The sequence below is a fragment of the Sturnira hondurensis genome, unplaced genomic scaffold (assembly GCF_014824575.4).
Source record: "Sturnira hondurensis isolate 20B ecotype Veracruz unplaced genomic scaffold, ASM1482457v3 Scaffold0010428, whole genome shotgun sequence".
NCBI lineage: Eukaryota > Metazoa > Chordata > Mammalia > Chiroptera > Phyllostomidae > Sturnira > Sturnira hondurensis.
The window spans coordinates 16,355,867-16,369,210 of NW_028083059.1; the positions used below are offsets into that span (position 1 = coordinate 16,355,867).

The 13,344-nt window shown below is 37.6% G+C and overlaps 1 long non-coding RNA gene across 1 annotated transcript; it reads right to left on the reverse strand.

The window, feature by feature from the left end:
- Positions 1–680: 680 nt before the first annotated feature.
- Positions 681–13,127, reverse strand: LOC118995775 (uncharacterized). Its single transcript, XR_005068357.1, has 3 exons — positions 13,050–13,127; positions 2,920–2,925; positions 681–692 (listed from the first exon to the last, which is right to left on the reverse strand). It is a non-coding gene; the product is annotated as an uncharacterized LOC118995775 (long non-coding RNA).
- Between the last annotated feature and the right edge of the window lie 217 nt (positions 13,128–13,344).

Consider the following 13,344-nt stretch of genomic DNA (forward strand, 5'->3'; position numbering starts at 1 on the left):
AATAGTATAGCTTTCCTTTACTTTTTTATTGTTTTTGCAGAATTGTATTACCTCAAATGTTTTGATTCTCCTTATTTATTTTTTATTTTACAGCAATTTTGTATGGAGTTGGTTGAATATTTCCCATTCTTCAATATTCCATAGACGAGTTTCTACTTTAAGATTCCATCCTGTCATAAGCATATTGAACAATTTCATTAATAAAAAAGGGTTGTGTTGGTGGGAGCAGTTAATTTTCTCTACAGAAATGCTTTCATTTAAATTTTCTTCTCTATTGTTAAGGTAAATTTGTATGGAATTTATCTGCAGTTTTTATCTCTAGGCATTTCATGGACAGATTCTTAGTTTTAAACTGTCATTTTTTTATCAGTACAGTAAAGTGCAATTCTTCTAAAGAATAAAGCAGTACTTATTTGTTGCTTTTTTCACTATACCTTTCATTTCTGTTTATTACCTCATCTCAAATGGCTACTTACCCTCACCTATTAATCCTTCTGCAGAGCAATGTATCTCCCAGGTTTCCACCTCCAATCTCATTAACTTCAAAGTTTCATCCCCAGAGCAAGTGATGTGAATTACTATCTTCCAGAGTTCTGTTTACTAATTTAGTTCTTAATGTTGGACTTGCTCTTTCTGGGGACATTTATGTTTATACTTTAGTTTTTATAGCCTTCTTTTTCTTTTTATGGAGTCTCTTATGCGGAGTAGTGTCCCCCCAAATATACACCTACTTGGAATGCTAGGAAGGTGACCTAATTTGAAATAGGGTCTTCGTAGATATATCAAGTTTATATGAGAATATAGTGGATTAAGGTGGGCCATAAATCCAAAATGAAGGGTATATTTATAAAAAGGGGAGATTTGGATACAAGCCCTCAGGGAAGAACACTATGAAAACACAGGCAAAGGATGGGGTAATTCACTTACAGGTCAAACCACCAGATGCTGGAAGACAACTAGAGAACAGACTTTTTTCTCAGAGCCTCCAACAGACACCAATCTTGTCAACATCTTTATCTTTGACTTGTAGCCTTCTGAATTTGGAGAGAGTAAATTTCTGTTCTGCTAACCCATGCAATTGGTGGTAATTTGTTGCATCAGGCCTAGGAAACTAATATATTCCCTTCTCTCATTCTTCATGTCTGTAAACTTGCAGTTGCAGAAGCTTCAGGTGTAAATTTCCTGAAATATATTATTTCACAAATTAAAATAGTAAGTTCACGGCATCCTCTAGTAGTAAGGGTGAAGAGATAGTTCATGTGAGACAATATAGTGTTATTGTATTTGGGAAGTATATGGAGATATACTTTAGGTCCATTAGATACAATAAATAACCCTGGGGTCCCTGCTTTTGGTTATCTTTTTAAGATATATCCAAGTATGATTTTGTAAAAGAAAGGATTTCCCAGAGAGTAGAGCCAATTTAATACATTTAGGAGCCATTACTAAGAAGGGAAGAATGGTCTATATTTCCTAATCCCAATTTTGAGTGTTTTCATTTATTTCCCAGAATTATTTCTGAATTTCTATGAACCAATGGCTGTGGTAAGCCTCTCACTCTTCCTCTTTCAGTTTCCTTAACTAATTGCTTATTGTGGCTATCTTATACATTTTTCACCATAGTATGTTGGTGCATGGTGAGGAAGTAACTATTGAGTTCTTGTTGTTAGCAATATTACTTTGTAAGGCAGGTTCTAGATGATATGAACTGGGGATTGAAGTGAGGACTCTGGAACTTCAAGGAAGATGCAGTGATTGCACAGGACTTTCAGAGTAATTTCCTTTGAGAGTGAATGAGTGATCAAAAGGGCAAACAATGGTATATGTTACTGTTATACCCATTTATTTGTTTATTATAATAGCATAATACATCCTTTCCTACTGCTATATGAATTATAGTATCCCACCCACTGTGAGAGGAGACTCTATCTACACCACATTAATTTGTGCATGACCGTGAGATGTGATTTGGCCATTTGAGTGTCAGCAGATATAACTTAGAACACACCTGAGAGGCAAAAATAATTTTAAGTTTCTATCAGTTACTTTGCTTTCTCCCTTTTCCAATAGCAGAGATGTCTCAAACAGAGATTGTCCCTTTAGCCAAAGTCCAAATGAAAAGACACATGGAGCAGAGCAGCTGCTACGGACACATAGACTCTAACAATAATTTCAGTCCACTGATGTTTGAGGGCTGTTTTAGAAACTTAAAAAATTTAAAAACAAGTATAAAATAATTAATTAGATGGTTAACAGGTAAAATAAAATTCTGTAAATTCTTTCATCTTTCACAGCATAGATGGAATATCTGTTTTTCTAACTGAAACACTAGGTTAAAAATGGAACATACAAGTATTACCATTTAATATAAATTTTTCTTAATCCTCTTTCTTATTTGTAGTATTAAGTGATCTTTATCAAAGGTTAGCAAAAGTATGCCTACTCAGTGACACTCTGTAGCATATCATATTATGATTTGCAGTCTCTTTCTGCATCCTTGAGCAGGGCTACCCATGTGACATGCTCTGGGTAATAGGATACAAAGGAAATGATGGTGTATCAGTTCTATGTTTAAGTCTCAAGTGGTGTTGAATACTTCTGCCTATTTCCTGGGACTCATGCTATTCCTGTGAGAGCAAGCCCAGGATAGCCTGCTGGAGGATGAGAGACCGGGGGTGTTAGAGTCAGCTCTAATTAATTGACTTGCAACAGCCAATTATGTGCATTTTTTTTACAACTTCATTTTCAGTTCCATCACACTGATAGAGTGAAATTACTTTGAGAATGACTTTTGACTTGCCTTTGTGGATCAAAATACTTTCTCAACTTTATCTCTTTAACCTGGGGTCCTAATTCAGTCAACTTTTCAGCATTTGAAGTCCCAAAATTTCTGAAATCATTTTTTTCTTTTATGTCTACTGCAAACTGACCGCTTTTTGCCTGAGCTTATCTCTTTTGTTCAATACATTTCATAAAGAAATCACCAGCAACTAAAACACTACAGTATTTATTTTCCAGTCTTCTTTAGATCTAAATGTATCTTAGGTATCCAAATTCTTTTTAAATAATTTCAAACAATGTTATAAAAATATTTCACTGATGTGATTTTTAACTGCCAATAAAATTTCTATTTTATAATAATCAGAATTCATACACCAATTTTATATAATTTATTTTTAAGACATCATCCTACTTTTGATATCAAGTACTGATTGTATTCCCTCTAGAATTAATTTGATGGAATTATTGTCTGTGGAGATGTAGGTTGCTGTGGCAATGAAAAAAGCACATGAAAAATTATACCCCATTTCTGAAAGGCTTCTACTCTAAAATATCACATGTCTTCAAACAATACTTGGTGTGTCAAAAAATAATGCCACCATTTCAAAGAAAGAGGAAAAACAAATATCTGAGAATAACACTAATGATTACCACGGTAGCTATTAAAAGGACAAATAACAGAAGATCACATATACCAGGTAGAAAGAATGGCATGATTAAAAGAAGAAAGCCATGGCAGCTACTAAAGAAAATGTTCATTTGTTTTCTAGTGTGTTGATATAATCACATGCAGAGTGTAAACTGGGTGTACATGGAGATGCAGCATTTGGATGCCTGCCACACAGAGCCACAACGGTGTTAGTCTTAGCAGGCACAGAAGGGATAGAGAAGAGAAAACCACAGCATAAGCCTGTCAGAGAAAGACAAATACCATGATTTCACTCACATGTGGAATCCAATGAACAAACTGAACTGACAAGGAAAATGGGGGCAAACTCATAGATGGTGAGCAGGATGAGAGCTAGGGATGGGGGATGTTAGCTGGTGAAGGGATTGAGCAAAAAGTAAAAAGTACTCATGGACGTGGACAACAGTGTGGTGATTGCTGAGGGGAGGAGGGTATAGGGAACTAAGTGGTAATGGAAAAAATACAATAAAGATTAAATTTAAAAAAAGAAGAAGGAAAAACTACAACTACCAGATGAGTAAAACAAATGTTCTTTCTATTTCACCACATGGGAAGGGAACCCAGAACAGTATGAAGCTGAGTAAGAGAACTGCAGCTTCATTCCCATTTTTGAGTGTGTTATCTGGATTGTATTAGGGAAAGAAGGAGGTGAGCATTAAAATGGGCATGAGATTGAAGCTTCAAAGTTGGCTGAAGGTTTATCTGTAACTGAAATGACCAGAAAGTGAGAAATGTGCACAAAAAAAATGCTATTGTGGAATTTAAAAAAAGAGTTAAAAATATGGCTGAAGGCAGTTTTGTACGAATAATCAAAATAGGTATACACAATCGATTCTTGTTACTAGCAAACAGTTATGTCCTAGAAAGTTGCCACAAATTCTGAAATAGTGATTACAAAATCATTTCTTCTAGGGGAAATACAGGACTAGATTTCTGAGAACCTCTTATTATAATATTTTTATTAACTGAACAACAATTGATAAATTTTTATGTTTCTGTTTAATGGCACCTTATTTAATATATGGTTGATTATTCAGCTTTGAATTCATGGCAAATAACGCTATAACTTTCAGCTGAATGCATATTATCCAATGTGTTTTTTTTTAATGGCTTTTGCAATTAAAAACATAAGACAGCACCTCAGCATTACACTTGGAGATAATTTTAAGCAGCAAAATCAACAACAAATAGCACAAATATGTTTTAAAAGCATGGATCCAAACAAACCCAGGGGTATGACAGAAAGATAAATGATTGGTTTAAGGCTATTCCTCCTAGAGCTCCAAGTCGAGTGTACTTGGAGTTTAACATTTTGTAGGATAGGATAATAGTCTAATACTAAGAAATGTGAGAGGAGAGTGATGAAGTTCTTTCTGCAGTTCAAATAGGAAGTTCTAGTTTTGAGTTTTAGAAAAATAATTGAAAAAATATAATTTTAAATAAATAGGTGTACATATAATTTTTTAAAAATGTTTTGAATTACCAAAGGGTACAGAATTTTTTAAAAAAGGAGTTATCCCTCTTACTTAGTCCTGCACCTACTCAGAACTCCTTATTGGGTGACAAATGCTGTTATGCAGAGGGAAGACATTTAGAAGGAGGTGGCCTCTCGGGGGTGGGGGGGGTTTAATGAGTCTTATCAGTTTGGAGAGATGAAAATGGATTATCAGTGCATTTGTAGAGACATTATGAGAAAATCTTGATTGAAAGAAATCATAGAAGTAGTCCAGAATAAGAAGAAAATTACCAATCACAGATTCAGTGAAAAGTTCCAAGTTACATGATCATAATACAATTCTCTTTTGGGTTAAATATGCCAAGGAGTAGAAATTATATCAGTTGATCTCAGAAATGTAGCCTTAATTTTCCTTCACTGTTAGAAGTATTATTTAATATACAATGAAAATTACCTACTAGTTTTTTTCCCAGTGATTTATTTTAGTAGGAAAAGGTTTAGGAAAGCCTGAAGGAGAACCAAATCAAATTGTAAAAAGATATTAATAAAACACAACTTTGTTTGAATTTAAGTTATTTCTGAAAGTTTCAAAAGCCTTTGGGGTTTGAAACAAACTCCACCAAAGCAGTTCTACAGTCCCATGAAGTAGGGGCAGGCACTATAATCTCTGTATTACAGCTGGGAACTTTGAGGCACAAAGCCATTTAAGTGATATGTCCAAGGTCACTGAACAAGTCACTGGTGAGGCCAAAAATAGAATCCCAATTCTTCAGCTAGTTCTTTGTTCAGGAGACCATATTGGTTCTTTTATTACTCTGAGGATAAAATTTAGCTTTATATCACAGGCTTTTTTTTCTTATATGCCAACCTAAAAATCAACATTTAAAAAGGCCATTAAATTGATATTAAATCAAATCGTATTTCACGCTTGAGATTTTCAAGTTATTCTTAAAAAGTTTTTTCTTGTTGTTTAAGATGAAAATATCCATAGGTAGTTTTTCACTATTATCACTTCAATTCATAAAACTTTTCTCCCTCCCCTAAATATTTAATGGCTCTATCTAACAATGAATATGTTCTGGTTTCTGCACAAGGAAATGCAAGCCATAGTAATTGGCTTTGCCTTCAGACAGCTGAGTCAGCAAGAAATCGGGCAGCCTATAGAAAACCTTTTATTTGATATCAGTTTTCAGAGTTTCAAGCCATTGAAATATATTGAAAAAATCTGAGAGGCAACTAAACCATGCAAATTAACCTTACATCTGCTTTGTATGACTCCTGAACCCACAGATTTGTAATTCCTTATCTGTGGCTGCTCAAACAATTTTCTGGTTCATAATGCTGTCAGTGCGGTAGTAGGAAAGGAAAGTGGATTATAGTCTCTGGTACATATCTGTCTGAAAGTGCTTGTATTTTTCCAGTCATGAAAAGAATCTTTTCCCCCCTCTGTGTGAATCCTTGAGAGCTGAAAATTCTACTTTTTGAGCTTCATATCTACACATACTGATTTGTGGAAAATTATATTTTTCACAAAATATCAAAGTTGCCAAATATTTTTAAAGAGATATATGCTACACATATTAAAGAGGACTACAGATATATCTGTCTTTATATGTACATGAACAATCTATATACAATTTTGTATGTATATGTGCATATATATACGGTTTTAGAATTATATGCCATTATAATTGACAACATTTACTAAGCAATCACCTTGTGTCAGGCACTCTTTGAAGGTCTTTATAGATATCTCATTTATCCTCATCACAACATTATTAAGTGATTACTATTATTATTCCCATTTACTCAATGAGGAAATCGAGACACTAGGAGCAGAGGTCAACTGCCCAAACTTACAGATTTTGAGTGGGATATCAGGGTTTTAAAAATGGGGATATCAGGGTTTTTTCTAATTATCCTACATTGTGTGTGAATAGGAGTTATTTGTGGACATATGAATATAAAAAGCTGACAATTTATAAATTGAGATCCAGAAAAATTAAATGTTTTCCATAGTTTGTACAGATCTGGAGTATTAAGTAGCAATCCACTATGGCTTTCATAGTTGATATAATCAGATAATGTCACATTGAAAACCAGATAGAAACTGTCTTTTTATGGCCATTATGCAATGGATACCCATTTTGTTCTAGTGACACTTTTCTAGCTGAGGTAATTTTTTTAAATTAGGTAGATAAAATATTTTTCATTTGTTTAAGCTTCTGTTGATGTTTTTGAAAAAGTTTGTTTTACTGCATATATGGTGGTGGAAATGAGTAGGCTTGACACATGTCCATTCTTTTATTTGCACCTCTCCATAATTTCAACTGCTGGTGGCATTGCAGTCACTTCTTAGCTTAAACCATAATTGTAGAAAAACAAAATAAATCAGCAACACCTTGCTACATTTTGATCAATAGAAAGAATATTCATGAGATATTCAGTAGCAGTTGCAAAGGCCCTGATGTAGAGAACTTAGCATTTTAATGATTCTGATTTCAATTTTGGGTGGGATTTCATTTTCCTAATGACAGTTTTTAAGCTCTACGACTTCTGCCCCACAACTGGCTAAAATGGTACTAAAGGCTAGATGCTCCCTCCTTTGACAAGAGCAGGAATTTCAAACAATACAAACACACTCACAGGAAGCCTCACACCAACTCCAGCCCCTAATCACAATAAAAGCCAGACTGGTTTCTCTTACCAAGCTACTGCTTTTTGACTTGCTTGCAAGATTACTCTGCTTTCTAAAGAAAGCTTCATTATGTGAGTAATAAACCTTTTCATACCATCTAAATTTTTGTAAGACATATTTTGAGGTGCAATTTACATATAAAATTATATTAGTTTCAGGTGTACAGCATAATGATTTGTATATATTACAAAATGATTAGCATGATGCATGCCCCAACTATATGCTTGATGAGGAAAGCATATTTGTACCTGAAGCCGATCTAGAGAATAATCCTTAGATGTGGTGCTGCGTGGAGCCCATGGAGGGGAGGTACCTTGCAGAAACATCCTGGGCCGGATTTGCATTGACCAGTTCCTGGTGAAGTCAGGCACTGTCACCTCTTTCAAGCACCAAAAGATCCCCCGTACAGGTGATGAAGTTCAGCGAGAGCCCTGTCGTCAGGATCGTTTCAGGTGCCAAGCACCGGAGTGGCCTGTGCAAGCTGGTGGAGAGCCTGAAGGGGCTGGTCGTGCTGGACCCCATGGTGCAGTGCATCATCTCAGGGTCAGAGAGCAGCACCTTGGAGGAGGATCATGCCTGCATTCCCAAGGACATTCCAACCCAGTGAGAACATCAGCAAGGAGTCAAATGTGCTCTGCTTGTCCAAGTCCCCCAACAAGCAGTTTACTCTATGTGAAGATGTGACTAGAGCATCCACAAGGGCGAGGTGTCCACCGCCCAGGAGCTCAAGCAAGCAGTGGACCCACTACCTGCCAGTAGTTCACATGGTATGTGGCTGAGGCCACCAGTCCTGGAATGGGCCCCATAGCACTGACCCCAGGATGTTCGCCAACATCTCAAAGAGACCTGAGCTCAAGGATAGCAGGGTGGAGAGCTGACAGTGGGCCACCGAGGCAGGGTACTGCGAGAAGAACGTGTGTGATGTGCGCTTTGACGTCATAATGTGACACGGCACATGTACGTCATCTAGTCCAGAGCAGCAGATCAACCTCCCACACCTGGCCGTGAGCAGCATTTGCACCAGCTGCTTACTGCGTTGGCCATGACCAGGGAGCCCACATACCTTGGTGGTGATCTGGAATCTGGAGCTAAGGTTGGTGGTGTCTGTTGTATCTGAACAGGAATCCGGCGCTGTCTTTGAGGAGTCTCAGGTGGCTGGAAACCCCATTTAGTTGTCAAAGCCTGCCTGGTGGTGAGTCCCTTGGCTTCATTGCTGACTTGAGGCAGCCGGGCCTTTTTCCAGAGCCTATCTGGCCCCAGGCAGATTCTGTTTGGCGGAGCCTTCGAGAACACCAGACACGAAAGCCAGGTGATAGCTGAGACCCACAAGAGTGAATGCACGAGGAAAGGCATCCCAGCCCTAGACAACCTCCTGGTCAAATTGTGGGTGGCCTCTCTGCGGGGCTTCTGCCCTGGCTGGGACTCAGGGCCGCACTGGTCCAGGCTGGTGATCAAAGACTGTAACAAGCCTGTCATTGTCACGACACCTTGGGACAGACCAGACATATTAATGCTCCGCCTGGCATGTCTCCGAGGCCTACTGTGCGCCATCGCTCAGCAGTAACACCAGATAGGAGAGAGATACCCTTGCAGCAGGTATGTGCGTGGTGTATAGAGGTTGGGGAGGATATAGAACACCAACTTTTGTTTTGTTTTTTAATTTCTTCAGTGGGAAACTCAAATGGCTCTCCAAGTTTTAAAATAAACACATTAAGAAGTTTATCTAGGTAAATGGCTCCTGGTGGACATGCTCTTTGGACAGAATCTAGGAGGCAGGTAATTTTGCGTGGTGTCAACGTGAGCATCCCCAGCTATATTAGTGTCATCGGAATAATAAATCTGATATAGTGGTGACTGTGAAAAAATCTAATTGTGTCTTAGTGTTGTCACCCAAGTTGAGGTGTCTGTGGAGGGATCCAATCCTCCACCTCTGTGGGATAAATAAAATAGCCAGCACTGTGAGGAGGAAAGCCAGCCTGTGGCCGCAACTGGAGGATGATGGAGGGGTCTTCCTTTCAAAGCCTTTGCTTGCTAACTGGTTTTGTTGCTTACTTGCAAGCATTCATTTTCAGCTGCTGCCTGCTGCCTAGTTTGTGCTTTGAGCTGTGTTGCTTTGTGCTTCATTTACTCAGCCCTTCAAAGTCTCTCCTACAGATTTCACCGACCTGCACTGGCTGTTTCGATCATTGGCATTTAGGGACAATAATATGGAACTGGGGAGCTTAAAATGGAAGGAAGCTTAAAATGGCACTGATTCATATGTCTTGGCTGGGAGCTCTTTGTGTGTCTCACAAAAAATCATGTGTCTTGGTTCTAACCTAAGCCATAACTGACACAGGTTGAGAGGAATGACTCTTACCCTGTGACCACTGTGTGCTGTGTATCTCAGCCTGGCACTCACCCCCATCCTATTGAGTGCTTAAGAGAAAGTCTAATACCCTGTTCAATGTATAGGCCCATGTATAGGTGGTTCATTTGGGGAAAGAGTAGTCACTATGTAGCATACTGAGAACCAGAGGCCTAAAACAGTGACTCAATATGACTCTTAATAATGCCTTTGTCGGGGTTGAAAATAAAATCTTTATAAGTGGGATATAAGGACAAAACACAGATGATACCCCCATGACATAGTAAAGAAACTTTTTAAATTTTATTTCTGTCAAAGGTCCTTAAAGAAGAATGTTCTTAAACTCAATAAAGCTACTATTGCCATATGAGAAGTCCCTAATCCTAATTTGTGACTTTCTGGAGTAAGAAACATATAAATGAACAGAATATAGAGGACCCCCCAACTATATACAGTAACGACCATCAAAACAAAGAAAATATTAGAACAGAGATCAACAATTTTCTAAATTATAAATTCAAATTTTACTGGGGATCTAAAATCTACTTAATTTCTATAACAAATAGATGAGAGTTCTAATTGTGATCATAAATTTTATGCCTCTACAGTATAGGTTCTGAATTACCTTTAAAATTTTACTGAATGCACCAAATGGGAACATTTCATGACTTTGTATCAATATTGACACTCAAGTTTCAGTTATCCCTAGGGATTCCACCAAAGTTAAATACGGTATCCTTTTATTCTTAGAGAAGTTAGGAAATATGGATTAGAGGAAGAAAATACTATGTTTGACCTTAACTATCAGAATTATCACTTTGCTTCAGAGTACCTATTACCTGAAAATATCACAGAGCAGACATGGGCATTCTGTACCAACAATAATAAATTAGAATTAAATGATGTCTTTGACACTCACAATCATATGTATGAAATGGTATCTCATCAACCTTACCTCTCAGTGTCCTACAGTTTGGGCTTGAGAAGCAGGGGATTGAGCAATGGCTTAAAAAATGCCCTTCATTTTGTTCCATCTCTCCCATTCACCTTTATTGACAAACTCAGGATGGTAAAAAGGGAAGCACAAAAATTGACCATGAATGGAAGGACCGAGGTAGATGAGATGAAAAGAGTCATGTCTTTTCATGCCTTGAGTCATCCTTCAGCACCATTATTTCAACCATTACTCTTCTAGTAATAGTTCGAGGAAGACTAGATTTGGATGAGACATGGATTTGTTGAGAAGAATGTTTGAGGTGGCTAGGGCTTTCCACTACAGGTAGGATGAAGAGGGGGGATGAGGATTCCCAGAAATATCTTGGAAGTAAAGAATCCCCTGTTTGAATTTGCCTGTTCAAAGGATAATTCCTGAATAAGGGGCCTTAGGCCCTCCTAACTTTCCTTTTCCAGCCTGAAGGCAGATTGTAGCATTTGGGGAAGTGCCACATCCTCTTCCAACCACGTTGTCTGATAAGGTCCAGGCATGGAGGACTTGAGTTCAAGGAATTCATCTCCACGGAAGAGAATGTGGCATCCAAAATGGGTTAACAATTGACTGTTTTATTTTAATTATTTTATTCTTGCTACTAAATATAGGCATTGTACTGTACTTACTTATTCCTGTGAAAATCACCCAAGAAGAAGGGACAGTTCAGGGAAAAACATTAGTATTCACCAAGGAACTGCCTGAAAGGATGGAAAAATTCCCTCTAATGAAATAGCCCCTGAATGTCTAAAAGTTGTTGGAATAACAGCCCCTCCTGTACCTTGAATAAGAATATATATCAATTAGAATTAGACAGGCAAAGAAACAGGAGAAGCTGGTTAGCTACTACAAACTAAACACATAAAAATGATTACCAAGGAGTTAGAGTCTATAGTACACAGAGAAACATTTTAGACAAAAAGATAGATAGCTAAGTTAGACATCACAAAGACTTATAATGAATTTCCTAACCTCTGCTTGGTCTAGCATACCTTTTGCTCCATGACAAACTCTGAGAACTTTAATAAACAATAAGACATTCAAACTCTGTACATAGAGCTATTTCAAATTGTCTGATAAATGGTTCTCCTGGTCAAAACAATCTTTATTTAACATAACTGAAACTATGGGAACTTTCGTACTTTTCCTGGTTACCTTTGTATTGATTTTTTCTGTTTAACTGATCATGCCACACACCTGTAAATGTTAATCACTACCAAAAATGAAAATATAAAAACCTGCTTGTACTTGCAATAAATGGAACAGAGCTTCACTGTCCTTTGAGGCGTGATGTCGTCTGTTACCCATCACCGACGCCTTACCCACCTTTCAGGAATCCCTGGACCCTGCTGCGGCTGGACCGTGGCAGGGAAGGTTATTTTTTGTTGTTGTTGTTTAGCTTTCCTGTTTGTGATTAGTCTTTCCTTACTCTCAGCCTTTTCACTCTGCTCGATGAATCTATAGTGAAAAACAGTGGAATTGGAGGTCAAAAGGGAGTTCTATTTTTAGTTTTCTGAGGAAATTCCGTACTGTTTTCCATAGTGGCTGAATGACTCTGCATTCCCACCAACAGTGCACTAGGATTCACTTTTCTTCACATCCTCTTCAACACTCGTTATTTGTTGCTTTGCTTATGATGGCCATTCTGACCAGTGTGAGGTGATATCTCATTGAGGTTTTAATTTGCATCTTTCTGATAGCTAGTGTTATTGAGCATCTTTTCATGTGTCTCTGGATCCTCTGTATGTCCTCCTTGGAGCAGTGTCTATTTAAGTCCTTTGCCCATTTTTCAATTGGGTTGTTTGTCTTCCTAGAGTAGAGTCATCTGAGTACTTTATATTTTTGCAAATCAAATCTTTGTCTGAGGTATCATTGGCAAATATGTTTTCCCATATGGTTGGTTTTCTTTTCATTTTAATGCTGCTTTCTTTAGCTGTACAAAAGCTTTTTATTTTGATGAAGTCCCATTTGTTTATTCTTTCCTTTATTTATTCCCCCTTGCTCTAGGGGACATATCAGTGAAAATATCGCTGCATGGAATATCTGGGATTTTCCCACCTATGTTCTCTTGACGGACTTTGATAGTATTATGACTTATATGTAAGTCTTTTATCCACCTTGAATTTACGTATGTGTATGGTATAAGCTGGTGATCAGGTTTCATTTTTGCATGTAGCTGTCCCTGAAACACCAATCCAAAAGAACCTATGCACCCCAATGTTCATGGCAGCACAATTTACAATAGCCAAGTGCTGGAAACAACCTAACTGCTCAATAGTAAATTAATGGATAAAAACTATGGTACATTTACACAATGGAATACTACATAGCAAAAAGAAAGAAGGAGCTCCTACCCTTTGCAACAGCATGGATGGAACTGGAGAGCATT